Here is a 20,000-nt window from a genome sequence, read left to right on the forward strand (position 1 = left end):
CCCTCACTCTATCTATCTATCGCCATCACTCTATCTATCACCCTCACTCTATCTATCTATCACCCTCACTCTGTCTATCTATCGCCCTCATTCTATCTATCTGTCGCCCTCACTCTATTTATCTGTCGCCCTCACTCTACCTATTGCCCTCACCAGGGTCATCTTAAGGGGTTTTGGGGCCCTGTGCCAAATGTATTTAGGGGGCCCCTGTTCGGAACAGCTTTAAATTTAAGATCCAATTACAGCTTTTTCATGCACACTTTGGTCAGGTCATTGTGGGTGCGCCGGCAGACTTAATCACTCAGCACCACCACAGCATCACTCAGGGGAACCACAACATCACTATATGCTACCACAGCATCACTGAACGCCTCAGCATCACTCGTCACCACCACAACATCACTCAGCGCCACCACTGCATCAATCTGTGCAACCATTCAACAACAACTGGTTCAAATATGTTCTCTCAATGTTTCAAGCATTATTACAAATGTCACAAAAAGATGTTAATATTTCACTTCTGTTCTTGGATTTTCGTCACAATAAAATACACTGAACATAATCTTCACAAAAGTTATTTACAAAAGTTTAAACTATTGCCATTATAAATTACAATAACTTTTATTTAAGTATTAATTATTTTAAAAAAACTTAAAAGCCATTGTTATTTGTAATATCAATACATCTAAGTCACGTAAATATAACACATATTGCATTACAAATGATATAGGTGTCACATTTGAGAAAGTTATAACTATTGGCATTGTAAATGGCAAAGCTATTAATTTCGCTATTTTCAAAACCAACACATAAATAAAAAATGTGTCATTTACAATTCCAATAGCTCAAACTTTCCTAATGCGAGACCAATTGCATTGCAAATGCTTGTTCCACTTCCAGCCGGGCCCATTCAAAGGCCTGAATTAAAGGGCCATCAGCCCTTCTTTTGTTCAAGTATCAGATGGGAGCCACCTGGATCCTAACACCTAAATATAAATGCAATGGAATGAAAGAAACAGAGACACATCAGCTTATCTCTTCACAAGTACTTTAGAAAAAACTGATCTGGAGGCAGTTTTTTTAGTTTGTTCAACCCACTATGTAAGAGATGGGTGTGGCACTGTAATAAGAACTGTGTGCATGAGTAATTACACAAATAATGATTTAAACGGGACCTGCCCATTGTCAGAGTGCTTTACATCGTACACACAGACACAATAAATCATACAAGTGTATAAATAAATGTACAGAAAATGTTCCATGAGACAGTGAGGGTTATAAGATGTAGGAATCAGACGTGTCCACCATACTTGTAGATATTATAACCCCCTCAAAATTGCTGGCGCACAAAGATCTGGGCACCAGGTGTCTTAAGCCTGTAAGATATTTTTAAATGCTACCGCTTTGTGACGTTATATAAGCTAGAACTGATTAACTGACACATTTGTTCTTGTTGCGAATTTCTTTACAGAGGATTATTTTTTTAATATATGCAAAAGTTGACTGTCAGACTGCTTTTCAAGCTCTGTGCATCCTGACTCCTCCCCTTTTTGTTGCCACAAACTGGCCCCCAATGTATGGGTTCCCAGAGAGATTGTTTTCCCTAATTCCCGCACTGAATAAGGGTGGAACACGCGCGTGCCTTCTCCGCCAACGACATCTCGGCTGCTGCAGTGACATCACCCGTGTTATTGGAAAGCGCGGGCTTCCTTCCCGAAACGGAGCCGTTTATAGGAAACGGTCGAGCTTCACTGAACCTCTCTACCAGGGGCGGATTGGCAAGGCGGGCATTCGGGAATGGGCCGAAGGGCCGGTGCCTCAGTGCCCTCTGTGGGCCGTTTTTTTCTCCCCTGTCCCAGTCAACAGAGAGTGGACTAGAAAAGGGGAGAAAAAAACCCAGCCAGACAGCGATTGTCAGCTGTGGGCTCTCCTTCACCCCTATCCTGCCAAGCAATCAAGCTGAGGCTGGGCTGGGGAGGGGTGATTGTTTGCAATAATCGGCCTCCCTGGGGGCCAGGTGTTTCTCAGGCCTTTGAGCCATTTGCACCTCGGCCCCCTGGCGCCCATGCAGCCCAGAAACGGTGTTAGTCTTAACACCTCGCCCACAGCCCTTCACATTCAGGGCACAGTGGAGGAGGAAGAATGGGTCTTGCTGTGGGGGCTTGGTGATGTTTGGAATTTTTTTGTTTTATTTATTTATGCGATTTTTTTTTTATAGCGCGGACTTTACCCGAAGGTGTCAGAGCGCTTCACACTAGGAACAGCAATTATACATGAGGAGAAAATTATAAGTGGACAAATTACAAAAGCAAACGTTAAGTTACATGAATCAAAAGTGACAATAGTGAGCAACCAAAATACAAGAGGAGCAAACGATACATTACAGGAGGAAAAGAGATATGTGTGCAGGTTACAAAAGCGTACAAAATACAAGTAGAGGTATAATACTGCAATTAATGGCAGACACTCCAGCACAAGAACAAACGTTACGTAGGCAATGGTGGCACTTGTGCAAGTATCTAATTAAACAAAAGTGAGAGGTAGCAAACAGTGTGTTATAAGAGAAAAGTGACGTGTGCATGTTACAAAAGGGTACCATACACAGGTACAAGGATAATACTACAGTAAATGGTAAATACTCAAACTGCCAGAACACACTGGGAAGGCACTTCCCATGCACCAGCTTCCCCTCAGCCTCCCCCCCCCCCCCCCCCCCGGCTACCTGGCTACCTTGGATGACCCAGAAAGCTGTGTTTTGTGCTCCCCTGCCAGGACATTTTCCCAAGGCCTGGAGGGTTGATTAATTTACTAATTGCAGGGGCCTTACCTCTGTTCATGTGCTCCTGAGCTGAAGGTCTGGGGAGGGCTGAGTAGGTCAGTAATAGCAGGGGCTTTGCTGCTTTTCAGGTGCTCCTGTGCTGGAGGGCTGGAATAATTTTGTGACAAAAAGGGGCCTTGGTAATTTTTTAAGTTGCTCAGCATGTAGGCCATTGTCACCTTGGCCCTGTGTCGTGTGCAAGAACAGTATCCTCCCACTTTCATTCCTTGTCTGTGCAAATGGTGTTTCATGAAAGGGCACACCCCTTGAATGTGGACCACGCCCCTTAAATATGGGCCACGCCTCTTGAATGTGGGCCACTTTTTTCGTCAGTGCCCGGGCCGAATTGCGATCCCAATCCGACCCTGCTCTCTACCCTCTTCACCAGTCGCCCACGCTCCTAGGAGAATATTTGTGATGTTTCAGGGAGTTCCCGCACACACGTATTAATGTGTGAGACTAACTTGCGTCTCTTTTATAGTATACATAACATGTTTCTCCTCCTTCGCGGATTGTGACAGTGGAATGCGGACGTGCCAACCTTGGAAAGAATTCCACAGAGCGTTCCTGTAGGGGTGGGGCACCAAACGAAAAAGTAGCGAATTACCTCAGACCCTCTGGGGACAAAATTATGCCGTTATAAGACTATTTTCCATTAGAAGCCGTCTAAAAAGTCCTAAGCTTTACAAATATATCTAAAAATTCAAATCAGAAAACAAATTGGCCCACAATAGAAAAACTGAGTAAATCACCCAGTTGAAATTCACTAATCTAAAAGCTTGGGTTAACGCTTTAATCACCTTACAGAAAGCTGTGAACAACACACGTACAGCAGACAGCACGGCTGGAACCGGAGGTGCACAGATATCTGCACTGTCACTTTTACCACGTATGCAAAATACAGTATTGTTTCAGTGCAAGTCAGTACATGCTTATTTGGTTCTAATTTAACCAATTTGCCCACTTTTTCGAGTCTTCCTTTAGCACACATAAAGAGCGATTTGATTAAAGCATTACCAGATAATTGGATGGAAGCAGATACAAAATAGGCTGTACAGCATTTTCTGACCTCCAATCTCATCCTTTATCGATTTATTGATATAGTTATATGAGATGAGCGCTATAATACATTTTGAGGTTTACAATTCTCAAAAGAAGGCCATGAGTACCCATTCTAAATTTCTTTATTGATTTACTCGAAATAATGTAACTGTGCCGGACTTCTTAATATGGCAATGCAGTGCTTAATTTGCAAAAAAATAAATGCCAGGGTTCTCGTCAGGGGGCCACTGCACCTTGTACCACACAGTGCCCCTGCCAGCCCCGCCCATGATAGTAATAACAAACAAATAAAGACGAGGAGGATCAGGAGAGCAAGATGGGGAGATAGATCCTTCTCATTCATGGTCCCGAAGTTGTAGCATTCCATGACCAGGGAACTGAGGTTACTGAAAGATGAACCCAGCTTCAGGACAAAACTTAGGACATGACTGTTCTCATGATGTTTACTCTCAGGGTCCGTCACCTACACCTGTCTCTGCTCAGCGCTGGGAAGCCTCTGGGCAGCTATGCGCTTTATAAAACCTCCAAACATAAACACAAGTACTACATTTCACACTCCTACAAGTGTGACAGTTCATACTATTTCAGGTTCCCAAGCTATAAAAAATTTTGGGTGGCAGGTAATATTACATTTTAATGTATATTGAGGTAATAATTAACTGTAGTTGTGGTCATCTATAATATAGCCAGACTGCGCAACGTTGTGCTGGGCTTCTATGGGAATTCACAAGGGCATATTATCAAGCCCCTTATCGTCGCATTAGCGGCAGTTTCCAGCTGCTAAAGTGGCAATAATGTTATCGCCTTTCTTGATAATATGGCCCTGCCTTTGTAGATTGAGCGTTTGCTTAGAAAACAGGCAATGGGCTTTGTGCGGTTGACCTCTTCCTGCCCGCAGCCCACTGAACTCCTAACACCACCACAAGCTGATCCAAACAAAAAAACTTGCAGCTAAAAAGGTCGGCCACAGGCACCAATGAATAAGGTAGCTGCAAGACTTCCAACTATCAGGCCATAGCTGTAGGCAGGAAGAAAGGGTGGATTTTGGTGACATCTCTGCAATAAACTTGCAGAAACAGGAGTTCTCTTTACAGACAGGAGTTATTCCTTAGCTAGTCTAGTGTACAATACTTAGATGTTTTTAGAGTGGATTAACAAACACCATCATCAATTAAGCAAGAAGGAAGAACTCTTAAAAAATATAAACAGAACTGATACTGAATGAGCATAAACAGTGTTCCCGCTCGTTATCAGCTCTGAAATGACCAAATTGTCAAATGAATCAGGATAATGGTTGCTGCTTTTTGAAAATGATGACCGGCTCAAGAATATAATTCATTCTTTTTATGAAAATCATTTCACACAAATGTATTGTGCGTTTTGTAATAATTGTAATGTTTTGTTGTATGATTATGATTTAAATGTTTGTTTATTGTGGGAACAATCAAGTTTTTCCCTGATACAAAAGATAAAAGACTCTTAGCAAAAAGAGATAATGATGAGTAAATAAATACTACAGACCAAGGAAATTAGTAAATGATCTGAGTCTGTTTAAGTAAAGAACAGCGGTGAATGTGACGGCTAGATAAAATGTTGTTCTTAGCTTCTAAAAGAGACATTTTCATAAATGTAACAAAAAAATCCGACTTCACCATCAAAGAGGATTTTTCATTACAATTCCAAAGACACTAAACATGAACTGTTGACCTATTCCAATTTGGAAGTCCCAACTTATTAGATGTAATAAGGTAGCTCCAATGTTATCCTATAGGAAAATAGGCCTTGCATTAGTGAAAAAACACATTGAAGAGTTTTTCACTACCAGGATATGTAAAACTTAAAAGTACATGTACTAATTTGTAAATTTCATGAGCCCCTCCTGCTCCCTCTCTGACACAACTGTCTCATGCATTTTCTGTGTAGTGGTCTAGTGGGCACAGCTCATGTTACTATATGTAGTGTTCTAGCGCACAGGGCTCATGTTGCTTTACTCCTATGGTACCCTATAATATTTCTGACTGATGCTTCCCCTGCATCACTCACATCTGATGTTCCTCCAGCCCCCATGACTGATGCTTTCCCATCATCCCTCATAACTGATGTTCCATTTGCTCCCTCTTGACTGAAGTGCCCCCAGCATCCCTCATGGCTAGTGTTCCCCCAGCTCCCTTACGACTGATGCACCCCCAGCATTCCTCATGGCTAGTGTTCTGCCAGCGCCCTCATCACTTATGCACCTGCAGCATCCCTCATGGCTAGTGTTCCCCCAGCGCCCTTATGACTGATGCTTCCCAAGCACCCTCATGACAGATGCTTCCCCAGCACCCTTAATTTTTATTACGCTTAAACCCCTGCAAGCCTTCCCCACATCCTCTGAACCAATGGATGAACTACGCTTGTTGTTCCTAGGGCATTGTAGTCGTTTTCCATAAATACCTGCAAGCTCCCCCCAGAATCCTGTGACCCATTGGCAAGCCTTGCTCTTCCTGTTACTGGGTTCTTGGTGTTGTTTTGAACGTTTGAGCGAAAACAATACATTTATTTCCTGTTATTTGGTTCCGATCAACAAGTTGCACCTGCTCATTCTGTATAGTTATAGAGACAGTACTAACATGTATTTTCCCCAAGGCTCTGGAACCTTCCAGAATGTCATATGCCACACGTGCTGCACATGATATAGCTGCATCCATTGAGCCTTCGAGAGGGTATATGCACCCCACCCAAACCCGAATCGTGGCTTGGCCTCGCTCCCTGCAGTACAAGCTTCACTCTTCCCACTCACCTGAGGAATACTTCCGGAACTGAATCAGTGATTCCTGTGGCACCTGCTCGTTTGACATCTTCCTCCTCACTCCCTGCTGAAAAGCTACTCCTGACCTCCACGTCTCCCTGGGTCAAGGCTTTGAGATCTTCTTTGAACTTAGGACAAGTTGAAGAACTAGGCTTAGTACTTGATATGAAGGTAGTGCGCACTAAACCTCCTACACTAGTAAAACAGGACTAAGTATATCCATCTTCAAAGACTATAGACGTTTCCTCTCTGTGAATTACTCTTGCGCTTCTTGTGTGGTTAAACTCCCGACCCTCCTACCAACCTTGATGTTAGAACTGTAACCGCTCATGGATATAAGACTTTAGTCATGTGTTACTCTGATGAGCAGTAGTGCCAAAAGAAAGCATTTCAGAGTTGTTGAGATATGCATCAACCCTGTGTTCTGAGTGTACCCTAGGAGTGCAAGTCAATCAACCTTTGCTCCAAGTGTATCCTTAGGAGTGCAAGTCACTCCCACTTCTGCTTCTAGTTTATCCCTGGGAGAGCCCATAACTCCAATTTGTATTTCAAGTTTATTCCATAGAGTGCCAATAACTCTCTGAACCAGCCCTCTCGCACCCCCTCTAAACCCCTTCTGGAGAAGTTACATTGGTTATCCATCAAACAGAGGGTAAAGTTTAAGATCTGCTGTACAATGCATAAGTGTCTACAGGGAAATGGCCCAGCATATTTGATTAAGAAATTCTCCTGGTACACACCGACACGCTCTTTGAGATCTAGTGAGCAGGCATTGTTACAGATTCCAAAATTTAGAAAAGTAAGACAAGGGGGAAGATCTCTTACGGTTGCTGGTCCAACCTTGTGGAACAGCCTCCCACTGTTTCTGAGACAGTGCAAGGACCACCTTCCTTTTAGGAAGCAATTAAAGACATTCCTTTTTCAAAATTGATCTATGTTTATGGTTAGGGTCCGCTATTTGCTTTTCTTTTTTGGTCGCCAAAGGCGCGGAGATACTCCTTCGGGAGGTGATCCTAGCGCGGTATAAACACGCAAATAAATAAATAAATAAATAATAACTCCAATCTGTATTTCAAGTTTATTCTTAGGAGTGCCACGCTCCAATCTGTGATTTTGGTATTCCTGCCCTCATGCTAAGCTGCTGATGAAACTTGTAAGTTTGTGTCATTAAAGTTAATGCAAGTTTGTTGTATGTGAGAATTGTCAGTGTACAGATGGTAACTGCGTCCTCGTGTTCTTTCCAGTGCTTTGCGTCATCGTAAAGCCAGACGTTCTGTTCCAGTGGACATCCACCTCACAAACGTAGAAGATCTCATAAGTGACAATACCTGTTGCACAGTGTCACCCAGCTACTGAACAGATTCAGTACCACAAGTCCCCCTTTCCTTATGTTATCTCAACCCCCCTTCCACCCAGGAGGACAGTGTGAGATCTAAGGTTTTGGTCCCTAGATCTGCATTGTCCTCGGTGGAATAGGAGATCCAGCATCAGCTCCAGTGTCTTCTCCGCAGTTGGGACAAGGTGAGTGCATGACAGTAAATACACTGCACCCTGCCCTGTGGATTGTTTAGGACCTACCCTAGTGGTGACTTATATGATTTTAAAAAGGAAGGTTTGGGCCTGGCACAAGGATCGTTCTGCCAGGTTGAAATGGCAGTTTAAAATTCCACACCTAGGCTGCAATAGCCGGCGAGAGACATGTTAAAGGGTTACTCAAGTGGGTGGCACCACCAGTGCTGCAGGCCCACTAGCGGTACAAAAGGGGGTGGTGATGGACGGAGTATCTAAACCAATCAAACACTCACACCCAGTCAACAGATCTGGGTTTAATCCATCACCATTCTTTAGCCCACTCTGCCACCCCAGTTCAGACATGGCCATATGCAAATCAGTCTGACCCTGTGCCTCATGGGAACAGTCCAGCACGAACTGCCACGCCATGCCTTCCCTGGACCAGAAAAAAGCTTCCTAGGACCGGTTTCTGGCATTACAGCCCTCTTCAGCCAGCTTGCTTGAATCCAGTGGCAAAGTGAACAAGGGACTCACTTCTGAGCATACCCTGCCAACTTCTGGCAAACAAAGCAGTACAAAAGGGGTTTGTTGGTGGACGGAGCATCTGAACCAATCAAACACTCACACCCAGTAAACAGATCTGGGTTTAATCCATGACCATTCATTAGCCCACTCTACCACCCCAGTTCAGACATGGCCATATGCAAATCAGTCTGACCCTTTGCCTCATGGGGACAGTCCAGCTCGTACTGCCAAGCCATGTCTTCCCTGGACCGGAAACAAGCTTCCTAGGACCGGTTTCTGGCATTACAGCCCTCTTCAGCCAGGCTTGCTTGAATCCAGTGGCAAAGTCAGCAAGGGACTCACGTCTGAGCGTGAGCCCTCACTCTATCTATCTATCTCCCTCACTCTATCTATCTATCTATCTATCTATCTATCTATCTATCTATCTATCTATCTATCTATCTATCTATCTATCTATCTATCTATCTATCTATCTATCTATCTATCTATCTATCTATCTATCCATCTATCTATCTATCTATCTATCTATCTATCTATCTATCTATCTATCTATCTATCTATCTATCGCCCTCACTCTATCTGTCTATCTATCTATTGCCCTTACTCTATGTATCTATCGCCCCTCACTCTATCAATCTATCTATCTATCATCCTCACTCTATCTATCTATCTATCGCCCTCACTCTATCTATCTATCTATCTATCTATCTATCTATCTATCTATCTATCTATCTATCTATCTATCTATCTATCTATCTATCTATCTATCTATCTATCTATCTATCTATCTATCTATCTATCTATCTGTCTATCTATCTATCTATCTATCTGTCCATCTGTCTATCTATCTATCTGTCCATCTGTCTATCTATCTATCTATCTATCTATCTATCTATCTATCTATCTATCTATCTATCTATCTCCATCACTCTATCTATCTATTGCCCTCACTCTATCTATCTGTCTACCTATCACCCTTACTCTATCTATCTATCGCCCCTCACTCTATCTATCCACCTATCTATCGTCCTCACTCTATCTATCGCCCTCACTCTATCTATCCATTGCCCTCACTCTATCTATCTATCGCCCTCACTCTATCTATCACCCTCACTCTATCTATCACCCTCACTCTATCGCCCTCACTCTATCTATCGCCCTCACTCTATCTATCGCCCACACTCTATCTATCGCCCTCACTCTATCTATCGCCCTCACTCTATCTATCACCCTCACTCTATCGCCCTCACTCTATCTATCGCCCTCACTCTATCTATCGCCCACACTCTATCTATCGCCCTCACTCTATCTATCGCCCTCACTCTATAGATCTATCGCCCTCACTCTATAGATCTATCGCTCTCACTCTATCTATCTATCGCCCTCACTCTATCTATCTATCGCCCTCACTCTATCTATCTTTCCCCCTCCCTTTAGCTATCTATCGCCCTCACTCTATCTATTTATCGCACAACATCTGCATCACTCAGGGGCACCACAACATCACTATGCGCTACCACAGCATCACTGAACGCAATAGCATCACTTGTAGCCACCACATCACTCAGCACCACCACAGTATCAATCTGTGCAAACATTCAACAACAACTGGTTCAAATATGTTCTCTCAATGTTTCAAGCTTTTATTACAAATGTCACAAAAAAAAGTTGATATTTCCCTTCTGTTCTTATATTTTAGTCACAATAAAATACACTGAACATAATCTTCACAAAAGTTAATTACAAAAGTTTAAGCTATTGCCATTATAAATTACAATATCTTTTATTTAAGTATTAATTTTTTTTTTTTTTAAACATTGTTATTTGTAAAATCAATACTTCTAAGTCACGTAAATACAAAACATGTTGCATTAAAAATGCTATAGGTGTCACATTGACAAAAAATAAAAGTATTAGCATTGTAAATGACAAAGCTATTAATTTCACAATTTTCAAAAATAACTTCATAAATAACAAATTTGTCATGTACAAGACAAATAACTCAAACTTTCTTAATGCGAGGCCTATTGCTTTGCAAATGCTTGTTTTTAAAGGCGTTGACCACCTGCCAAGAGCCTTCTTTTCTTGTCAACACTGAGTCCGTCTGCCCTTCTCGCTTTATTATGGAAGTAATCCTTCCTGTTGCTCTGATTATTTTACTGTATCTAACGATGGAATCTTACCATTCGTTGTTTTTTTCAGGGAGGAAAGGGTACGCTATTTTCACCCAGCAAGCATTACCTCACAAATTGGAGTTTAGATTTTTTATCGGGGATTGAAAAACGGAAAAAACGATTTACATGTAGTGTCTACTTTTTTAGTTCTCGCTGAGCCAACGCGCACACACAACCAAACACACACACAACACCCCCACACACACACACAACCCCACACACACGACACCACCACTCAAACACAAGCCCCCACACACATACAACCCCACACACTCAAACCCCCCCCCACACACAACCACACACAACCCAACAACCACACACACAACCCCAAACACAACACACACAACCACACACACAACCCCAAACACAACACACACAACCACACAAAACCACACACACACAACCCCAAACACAAAACATACAACCACACTCACAACCCCAAACACAACACACACAACCACACACACAACCACAACCACACACACAACCAAAACCACACACACACAACCACACACAACCACACACACAACCACAACCACGCACAACCACAACCACACACAACCATCTATCTATCTATCTATCTATCTATCTATCTATCTATCTATCTATCTATCTATCTATCTATCTATCTATCTATCTATCTATCTATCTATCTATCTATCTATCTATCTATCTATCGCCCTCACTCTATCTATCTATCTATCGCCGTCCCTCTATCTAACTATCGCCCTCACTCTGTCTGTCTATTTATCTATTGCCCTTACTCTATCTATCTATCGCCCCTCACTCTATCAATCTATCTATCTATCATCCTCACTCTATCTATCTATCGCCCTCACTCTATCTATCTATCGCCCTCACTCTATCTATCTATCGCCCTCACTTTATCTATCGCCCTCACTCTATCTGCCTGTCTATCTATCTCCCTCACTCCATCTATCGCCCTCACTCTATCTATCTATCTATCTATCTATCTATCTATCTATCGCCCTCACTCAATCTATCTATCTATCGCCCTCACTCAATCTATCTATCTATGGCCTTCACTCTATCTATCTATCTATTACCTCTATCTATCTATCTATCTATCTATCTATCTATCTATCTATCTATCTATCTATCTATCTATCTATCTATCTATCTATCTATCACCCTCACTATATCTGTCTATCTATCGCACTCACTCTATCTATCTCCATCACTCTATCTATCTATCTATCTATCTATCTATCTATCTATCTATCTATCTATCTATCTATCTATCTATCTATCGCCCTCTATCTATCTATCGCCCAAAGTCTATCTATCTATCTGTCTATCGCCCTCGCTCTATCTATCTATCTATCTATCTATCTATCTATCTATCTATCTATCTATCTATCTATCTATCTATCTGTCTATCTATCTATCTATCTATCTATCTATCTATCTATCTATCTATCTATCTATCTATCTATCTATCTATCTATCTATCTATCTATCGCCCTCACTCTATCTATCGCCCTCAGTCTGTCTGTCTATCTATCTATCTATCTATCTATCTATCTATCTATCTATCTATCTATCTATCTATCTATCTATCTATCTATCTATCTTCCTCACTCTATATATCTAACTGCCCTCACTCTTTCTATCTATCTCCCTCACTTTATCTATCGCCATCACTCTATCTATCGCCCTCACTCTATCTATCTATCACCCTCACTCTATCTATCGCCCTCACTCTATCTATCTATCACCCTCACTCTATCTATCTATCACCCTCACTCTATCTATCTGTCGCCCTCACTCTATTTATCTGTCGCCCTCACTCTATCTATCGCCCTCACCAGGGTCATCTTAAGGGGTTTTGGGGCCCTGTGCCAAATGTATTTAGGGGGCCCCTGTTCGGAACAGCTTTAAATTTAAGATCCAATTACAGCTTTTTCATGCACACTTTGGTCAGGTCATGGTGGGTGCGCCGGCAGACTTAATCACTCAGCACCACCACAGCATCACTCAGGGGAACCACAACATCACTATGCGCTACCACAGCATCACTGAACGCCTCAGCATCACTCGTCGCCACCACAACATCACTCAGCGCCACCACTGCATCAATCTGTGCAACCATTCAACAACAACTGGTTCAAATATGTTCTCTCAATGTTTCAAGCATTATTACAAATGTCACAAAAAGATGTTAATATTTCACTTCTGTTCTTGGATTTTCGTCACAATAAAATACACTGAACATAATCTTCACAAAAGTTATTTACAAAAGTTTAAGCTATTGCCATTATAAATTACAATAACTTTTATTTAAGTATTAATTATTTTAAAAAAACTTAAAAGCCATTGTTATTTGTAATATCAATACATCTAAGTCACGTAAATACAACACATATTGCATTACAAATGATATAGTTGTCACATTTGAGAAAGTTATAACTATTGGCATTGTAAATGGCAAAGCTATTAATTTCGCTATTTTCAAAACCAACACATAAATAAAAAATGTGTCATTTACAATTCCAATAGCTCAAACTTTCCTAATGTGAGACCAATTGCATTGCAAATGCTTGTTCCACTTCCAGCCGGGCCCATTCAAAGGCCTGAATTAAAGGGCCATCAGTCCTTCTTTTGTTCAAGTATCAGATGTGAGCCACCTGGATCCTAACACCTAAATATCAATGCAATGGAATGAAAGAAACAGAGACACATCAGCTTATCTCTTCACAAGGACTTTAGAAAAAACTGATCTGGAGGCAGTTTTTTTAGTTTGTTCAACCCACTATGTAAGAGATGGGTGTGGCACTGTCATAAGAACTGTGTGCATGAGTAATTACACAAATAATGATTTAAACGGGACCTACCCATTGTCAGAGTGCTTTACATCGTACACACAGACACAATAAATCATACAAGTGTATAAATAAATGTACAGAAAATGTTACATGAGACAGTGAGGGTTATAAGATGTAGGAATCAGACGTGTCCACCATACTTGTAGATATTATAACCCCCTCAAAATTGCTGGCGCACAAAGATCTGGGCACCAGGTGTCTTAAGCCTGTAAGATATTTTTAAATGCCACCGCTTTGTGACGTTATATAAACTAGAACTGATTAACTGACACATTTGTTCTTGTTGCGAATTTCTTTACAGAGGATTATTTTTTTTAATATATGCAAAAGTTGACTGTCAGACTGCTTTTCAAGCTCTGTGCATCCTGACTCCTCCCCTTTTGTTGCCACAAACTGGCCCCCAATGTATGAGTTCCCAGAGAGATTGTTTTCCCTAAATCCCGCACTGAATAAGAGTGGAACACGCGCGTGCCTTCTTCGCCAACGACATCTCGGCTGCTGCAGTGACATCACCCGTGTTATTGGAAAGCGCGGGCTTCCTTCCTGAAACGGAGCCGTTTATAGGAAACGGTCGAGCTTCAATGAACCTCTCTACCCTCTTCACCAGTCGCCCACGCTCCAAGGAGAATATTTGTGATGTTTCAGGGAGTTCCCGCACACAAGTATTAATGTGTGAGACTAACTTGCGTCTCTTTTATAGTATACATAACATGTTTCTCCTCCTTCGCGGATTGTGACAGTGGAATGCGGACGTGCCAACCTTGGAAAGAATTCCACAGAGCGTTCCTGTAGGGGTGGGGCACCAAACGAAAAAGTAGCGAATTACCTCAGACCCTCTGGGGACAAAATTATGCCTTTATGGGACTATGTTCCAATGGAAGCCGTCTAAAAAGTCCTAAGCTTTACAAATATATCTAAAAATTCAAATCAGAAAACAAATTGGCCCACAATAGAAAAACTGAGTAAATCACCCAGTTGAAATTCACTAATCTAAAAGCTTGGGTTAACGCTTTAATCACCTTACAGAAAGCTGTGAACAACACACGTACAGCAGACAGCACGGCTGGAACCGGAGGTGCACAGATATCTGCACTGTCACTTTTACCACGTGTGCAAAATACAGTATTGTTTCAGTGCAAGTCAGTACATGCTTATTTGGTTCTAATGTGACCAGTTTGCCCACTTTTTCGAGTCTTCCTTTAGCACACATAAAGAGCGATTTGATTAAAGCATTACCAGATAATTGGATGGAAGCCGATACAAAATAAGCTGTACAGCATTTTCTGACCTCATATCTCATCCTTTATTGATTTATTGATATAGTTACATGAGATGAGCGCTATAATACATTTTGAGGTTTACAATTCTCAAAAGAAGGCCATGAGTACCCATTCTAAATTTCTTTATTGATTTACTCGAAATAATGTAACTGTGCCGGATGTCTTAATATGGCAATGCAGTGCTTAATTTGCAAAAAAATAAGTGCCAGGGTTCTCGTCAGGGGGGCTCTGCACCTTGTACCACACAGTGCCCCTGCCAGCCCCGCCCATGATAGTAATAACAAACAAATAAAGACGAGGAGGATCAGGAGAGCAAGATGGGGAGATAGATCCTTCTCATTCATGGTCCCGAAGTTGTAGCATTCCATGACCAGGGAACTGAGGTTACTGAAAGATGAACCCAGCTTCAGGACAAAACTTAAGACATGACTGTTCTCATGATGTTTACTCTCAGGGTCCGTCACCTACACCTGTCTCTGCTCAGCGCTGGGAAGCCTCTGGGCAGCTATGCGCTTTATAAAACCTCCAAACATAAACACAAGTACTACATTTCACACTCCTACAAGTGTGACAGTTTATACTATTTCAGGTCCACAAGCTATAAAAATTTTTGGGTGGCAGGTAATATTACATTTTAATGTATATTGAGGTAATACTTAACTGTAGTTGTGGTCATCTATAATATAGCCAGACTACGCAACCTTGTGCTGGGCTTCTATGGGAATTCACAAGGGCATATTATCAAGCCCCTTATCGCCGCATTAGCGGCAGTTTCCAGCTGCTAAAGTGGCAATAATGTTATCGCCTTTCTTGATAATATGGCCCTGCCTTTGTAGATTGAGCGTTTGCTTAGAAAACAGGAAATGGGCTTTGTGCTGTTGACCTCTTCCTGCCCGCAGCCCACTGAACTCCCAACACCACCACAAGCTGATCCAAACAAAAAAACTTGCAGCTAAAATGGTCGGCCACAGGCACCAATGAATAAGGTAGCTGCAAGACTTCCAACTATCAGGCCATAGCTGTAGGCAGGAGGAAGGGTGGATTTTGGTGACATCTCTGCAATAAACTTGCAGAAACAGGAGTTCTCTTTACAGACAGGAGTTATTCCTTAGCTAGTCTAGTGTACAATACTTAGATGTTTTTAGAGTGGATTGACAAACACCATCATCAATTAAGCAAGAAGGAAGAACTCTTAAAAAATATAAACAGAACTGATACTGAATGAGCATAAACAGTGTTCCCGCTCGTTATCAGCTCTGAAATGACCAATTTGCCAAATGAATCAGGATAATGGTTGCTGCTTTTTGAAAATGATGACTGGCTCAAGAATATAATTCATTCTTTTTATGAAAATCATTTCACACAAATGTATTGTGCGTTTTGTAGTAATTGTAATGTTTTGTTGTATGATTATGATTTAAATGTTTGTTTATTGTGGGAACAATCAAGTTTTTCCCTGATACAAAAGATAAAAGACTCTTATCAAAAAGAGATAATGATGAGTAAATAAATACTACAGACCAAGGAAATTAGTAAATGATCTGAGTCTGTTTAAGTAAAGAACAGCGGTGAATGTGACGGCTAGATAAAATGTTGTTCTTAGCTTCTAAAAGAGACATTTTCATAAATGTAACAAAAAAATCCGACTTCACCATCAAAGAGGATTTTTCATTACAATTCCAAAGACACTAAACATGAACTGTTGACCTATTCCAATTTGGAAGTACCAACTTAATAGATGTAATAAGGTAGCTCCAATGTTATCCTATAGGAAAATAGGCCTTGCATTACTGAAAAAACACATTGAAGAGTTTTTCACTACCAGGATATGTCAAACTTAAAAGTACATGTACTAATTTGTAAATTTCATGAGCCCCTTCTGCTCCCTCTCTGACACAACTGTCTCATGCATTTTCTGTGTAGTGGTCTAGTGGGCACAGCTCATGTTGCTATATGTAGTGTTCTAGCGCACAGGGCTCATGTTGCTTTACTCCTATGGTACCCTATGATATTTCTGACTGATGCTTCCCCTGCATCACTCACATCTGATGTTCCTCCAGCTCCCCATGACTGATGCTTTCCCATCATGCCTCATAACTGATGTTCCATTTGCTCCCTCTTGACTGAAGTGCCCCCAGCATCCCTCATGGCTAGTGTTCCCCCAGCTCCCTTATGACTGATGCACCCCCAGCATTCCTCATGGCTAGTGTTCTGCCAGCGCCCTCATCACTTATGCACCTGAAGCATCCCTCATGGCTAGTGTTCCCCCAGCGCCCTTATGACTGATGCTTCCCAAGCACCCTCATGACAGATGCTTCCCCAGCACCCTTAATTTTTATTACGCTTAAACCCCTGCAAGCGTTCCCCACATCCTCTGAACCAATGGATGAACTACGCTTGTTGTTCCTAGGGCATTGGAGTCGTTTTCCATAAATACCTGCAAGCTCCCCCCAGAATCCTGTGACCCATTGGCAAGCCTTGCTCTTCCTGTTACTGGGTTCTTGGTGTTGTTTTGAACTGTGAACGTTTGAGCGAAAACAATACATTTATTTCATGTTATTTGGTTCCGATCAACAAGTTGCACCTGCTCATTCTGTATAGTTATAGAGACAGTACTAACATGTATTTTCCCCAAGGCTCTGGAACCTTCCAGAATGTCATTTGCCACACGTGCTGCACATGATCTAGCTACATCCATTGAGCCTTCGAGAGGGTATATGCACCCCACCCAAACCCGAATCGTGGCTTGGCTTCGCTCCCTGCAGTACAAGCTTCACTCTTCCCACTCACCTGAGGAATACTTCCGGAACTGAATCAGTGATTCCTGTGGCACCTGCTCGTTTGACATTTTCCTCCTCACTCCCTGCTGAAAAGCTACTCCTGACCTCCACGTCTCCCTGGGTCAAGGCTTCGAGATCTTCTTTGAACTTAGGACAAGTTGAAGAACTAGGCTTAGTACTTGATATGAAGGTAGTGCGCACTAAACCTCCTACACTAGTAAAACAGGACTAAGTATATCCATCTTCAAAGACTATAGACGTTTCCTCTCTGTGAATTACTCTTGCGCTTCTTGTGTGGTTAAACTCCCGACCCTCCTACCAACCTTGATGCTAGAACTGTAACCGCTCATGGATATAAGACTTTAGTCATGTGTTACTCTGATGAGCAGTAGTGCCAAAAGAAAGCACTTCAGAGTTGTTGAGATATGCATCAACCCTGTGTTCTGAGTGTACCCCTAGGAGTGCAAGTCAATCAACCTTTGCTCCAAGTGTATCCTTAGGAGTGCAAGTCACTCCCACTTCTGCTTCTAGTTTATCCCTGGGAGAGCCCATAACTCCAATTTGTATTTCAAGTTTATTCCTTAGAGTGCCAATAACTCCAATGTGTATTTCAAGTTTATTCTTAGGAGTGCCACACTCCAATCTGTGATTTTGGTATTCCTGCTCTCATGCTAAGCTGCTGATGAAACTTGTAAGTTTGTGTCATTAAAGTTAATGCAAGTTTGTTGTATGTGAGAATTATCAGTGTACAGATGGTAACTGCGTCCTCGTGTTCTTTCCAGTGCTTTGCGTCATCGTAAAGCCAGACGTTCTGTTCCAGTGGACATCCACCTCACAAACGTAGAAGATCTCATAAGTGACAATACCTGTTGCACAGTGTCACCCAGCTACTGAACAGATCCAGTACCACAAGTCCCCCTTTCCTTATGTTATCTCAACCCCCCTTCCACCCAGGAGGACAGTGTGAGATCTAAGGTTTTGGTCCCTAGATCTGCATTGTCCTCGGGTGGAATAGGAGATCCAGCATCAGCTCCAGTGTCTTCTCCGCAGTTGGGACAAGGTGAGTGCATGACAGTAAATACACTGCACCTTGCTCTGTGGATTGTTTAGGGCCTACCCTAGTGGTGACTTATATGATTTTAAAAAGGAAGGTTTGGGCCTGGCACAAGGATCATTCTGCCAGGTTGAAATGGCAGTTTAAAATTCCACACCTAGGCTGCAATAGCAGGCGAGAGACATGTTAAAGGGTTACTAAAGTGGGTGGCACCACCAGTGCTGCAGGCCCACTAGCGGTACAAAAGGGGGTGGTGATGGACGGAGTATCTGAACCAATCAAGCACTCACACCCAGTCACCAGATCTGGGTTTAACCCATCACCATTCTTTAGCCCACTCTGCCACCCCAGTTCAGACATGGCCATATGTAAATCAGTCTGACCCTGTGCCTCATGGAAACAGTCCAGCACGAACTGCCACGCCATGCCTTCCCTGGACCGGAAAAAAGCTTCCTAGGACCGGTTTCTGGCATTACAGCCCTCTTCAGCTAGCTTGCTTGAATCCAGTGGCAAAGTGAACAAGGGACTCACTTCTTAGCATACCCTGCCAACTTCTGGCAAACAAAGTGGTACAAAAGGGGTTTCTTGATGGACGGAGCATCTGAACCAATCAAACACTCACACCCAGTCAACAGATCTGGGTTTAATCCATCACCATTTTTTAGCCCTCTCTACCACCCCAGTTCAGACATGGCCATATGCAAATCAGTCTGACCCTGTGCCTCATGGGGACAGTCCAGCCCGAACTGCCAAGCCATGTTTTCCCTGGACCAGAAACAAGCTTCCTAGGACCGGTTTCTGGCATTACAGCCCTCTTCAGCCAGGCTTGCTTGAATCCAGTGGCAAAGTGAGCAAGGGACTCACGTCTGAGCGTGAGCCCTCACTCTATCTATCTATCTCCCTCACTCACTCTATCTATCTATCTTATCTATCTCCATCACTCTATCTATCTATCGCCCTCACTCTATCTGTCTATCTATTACCCTTACTCTATCTATCTATCGCCCCTCACTCTATCAATCCATCTATCTATCGTCCTCACTCTATCTATCGCCCTCACTCTATCTATCCATTGCCCTCACTCTATCTATCTATCGCCCTCACTCTATATATCACCCTCACTCTATCTATCACCCTCACTCTATCGCCCTCACTCTA

This window comes from Lissotriton vulgaris, chromosome 3_1 (genome assembly GCF_964263255.1).
Source record: "Lissotriton vulgaris chromosome 3_1, aLisVul1.2, whole genome shotgun sequence".
NCBI lineage: Eukaryota > Metazoa > Chordata > Amphibia > Caudata > Salamandridae > Lissotriton > Lissotriton vulgaris.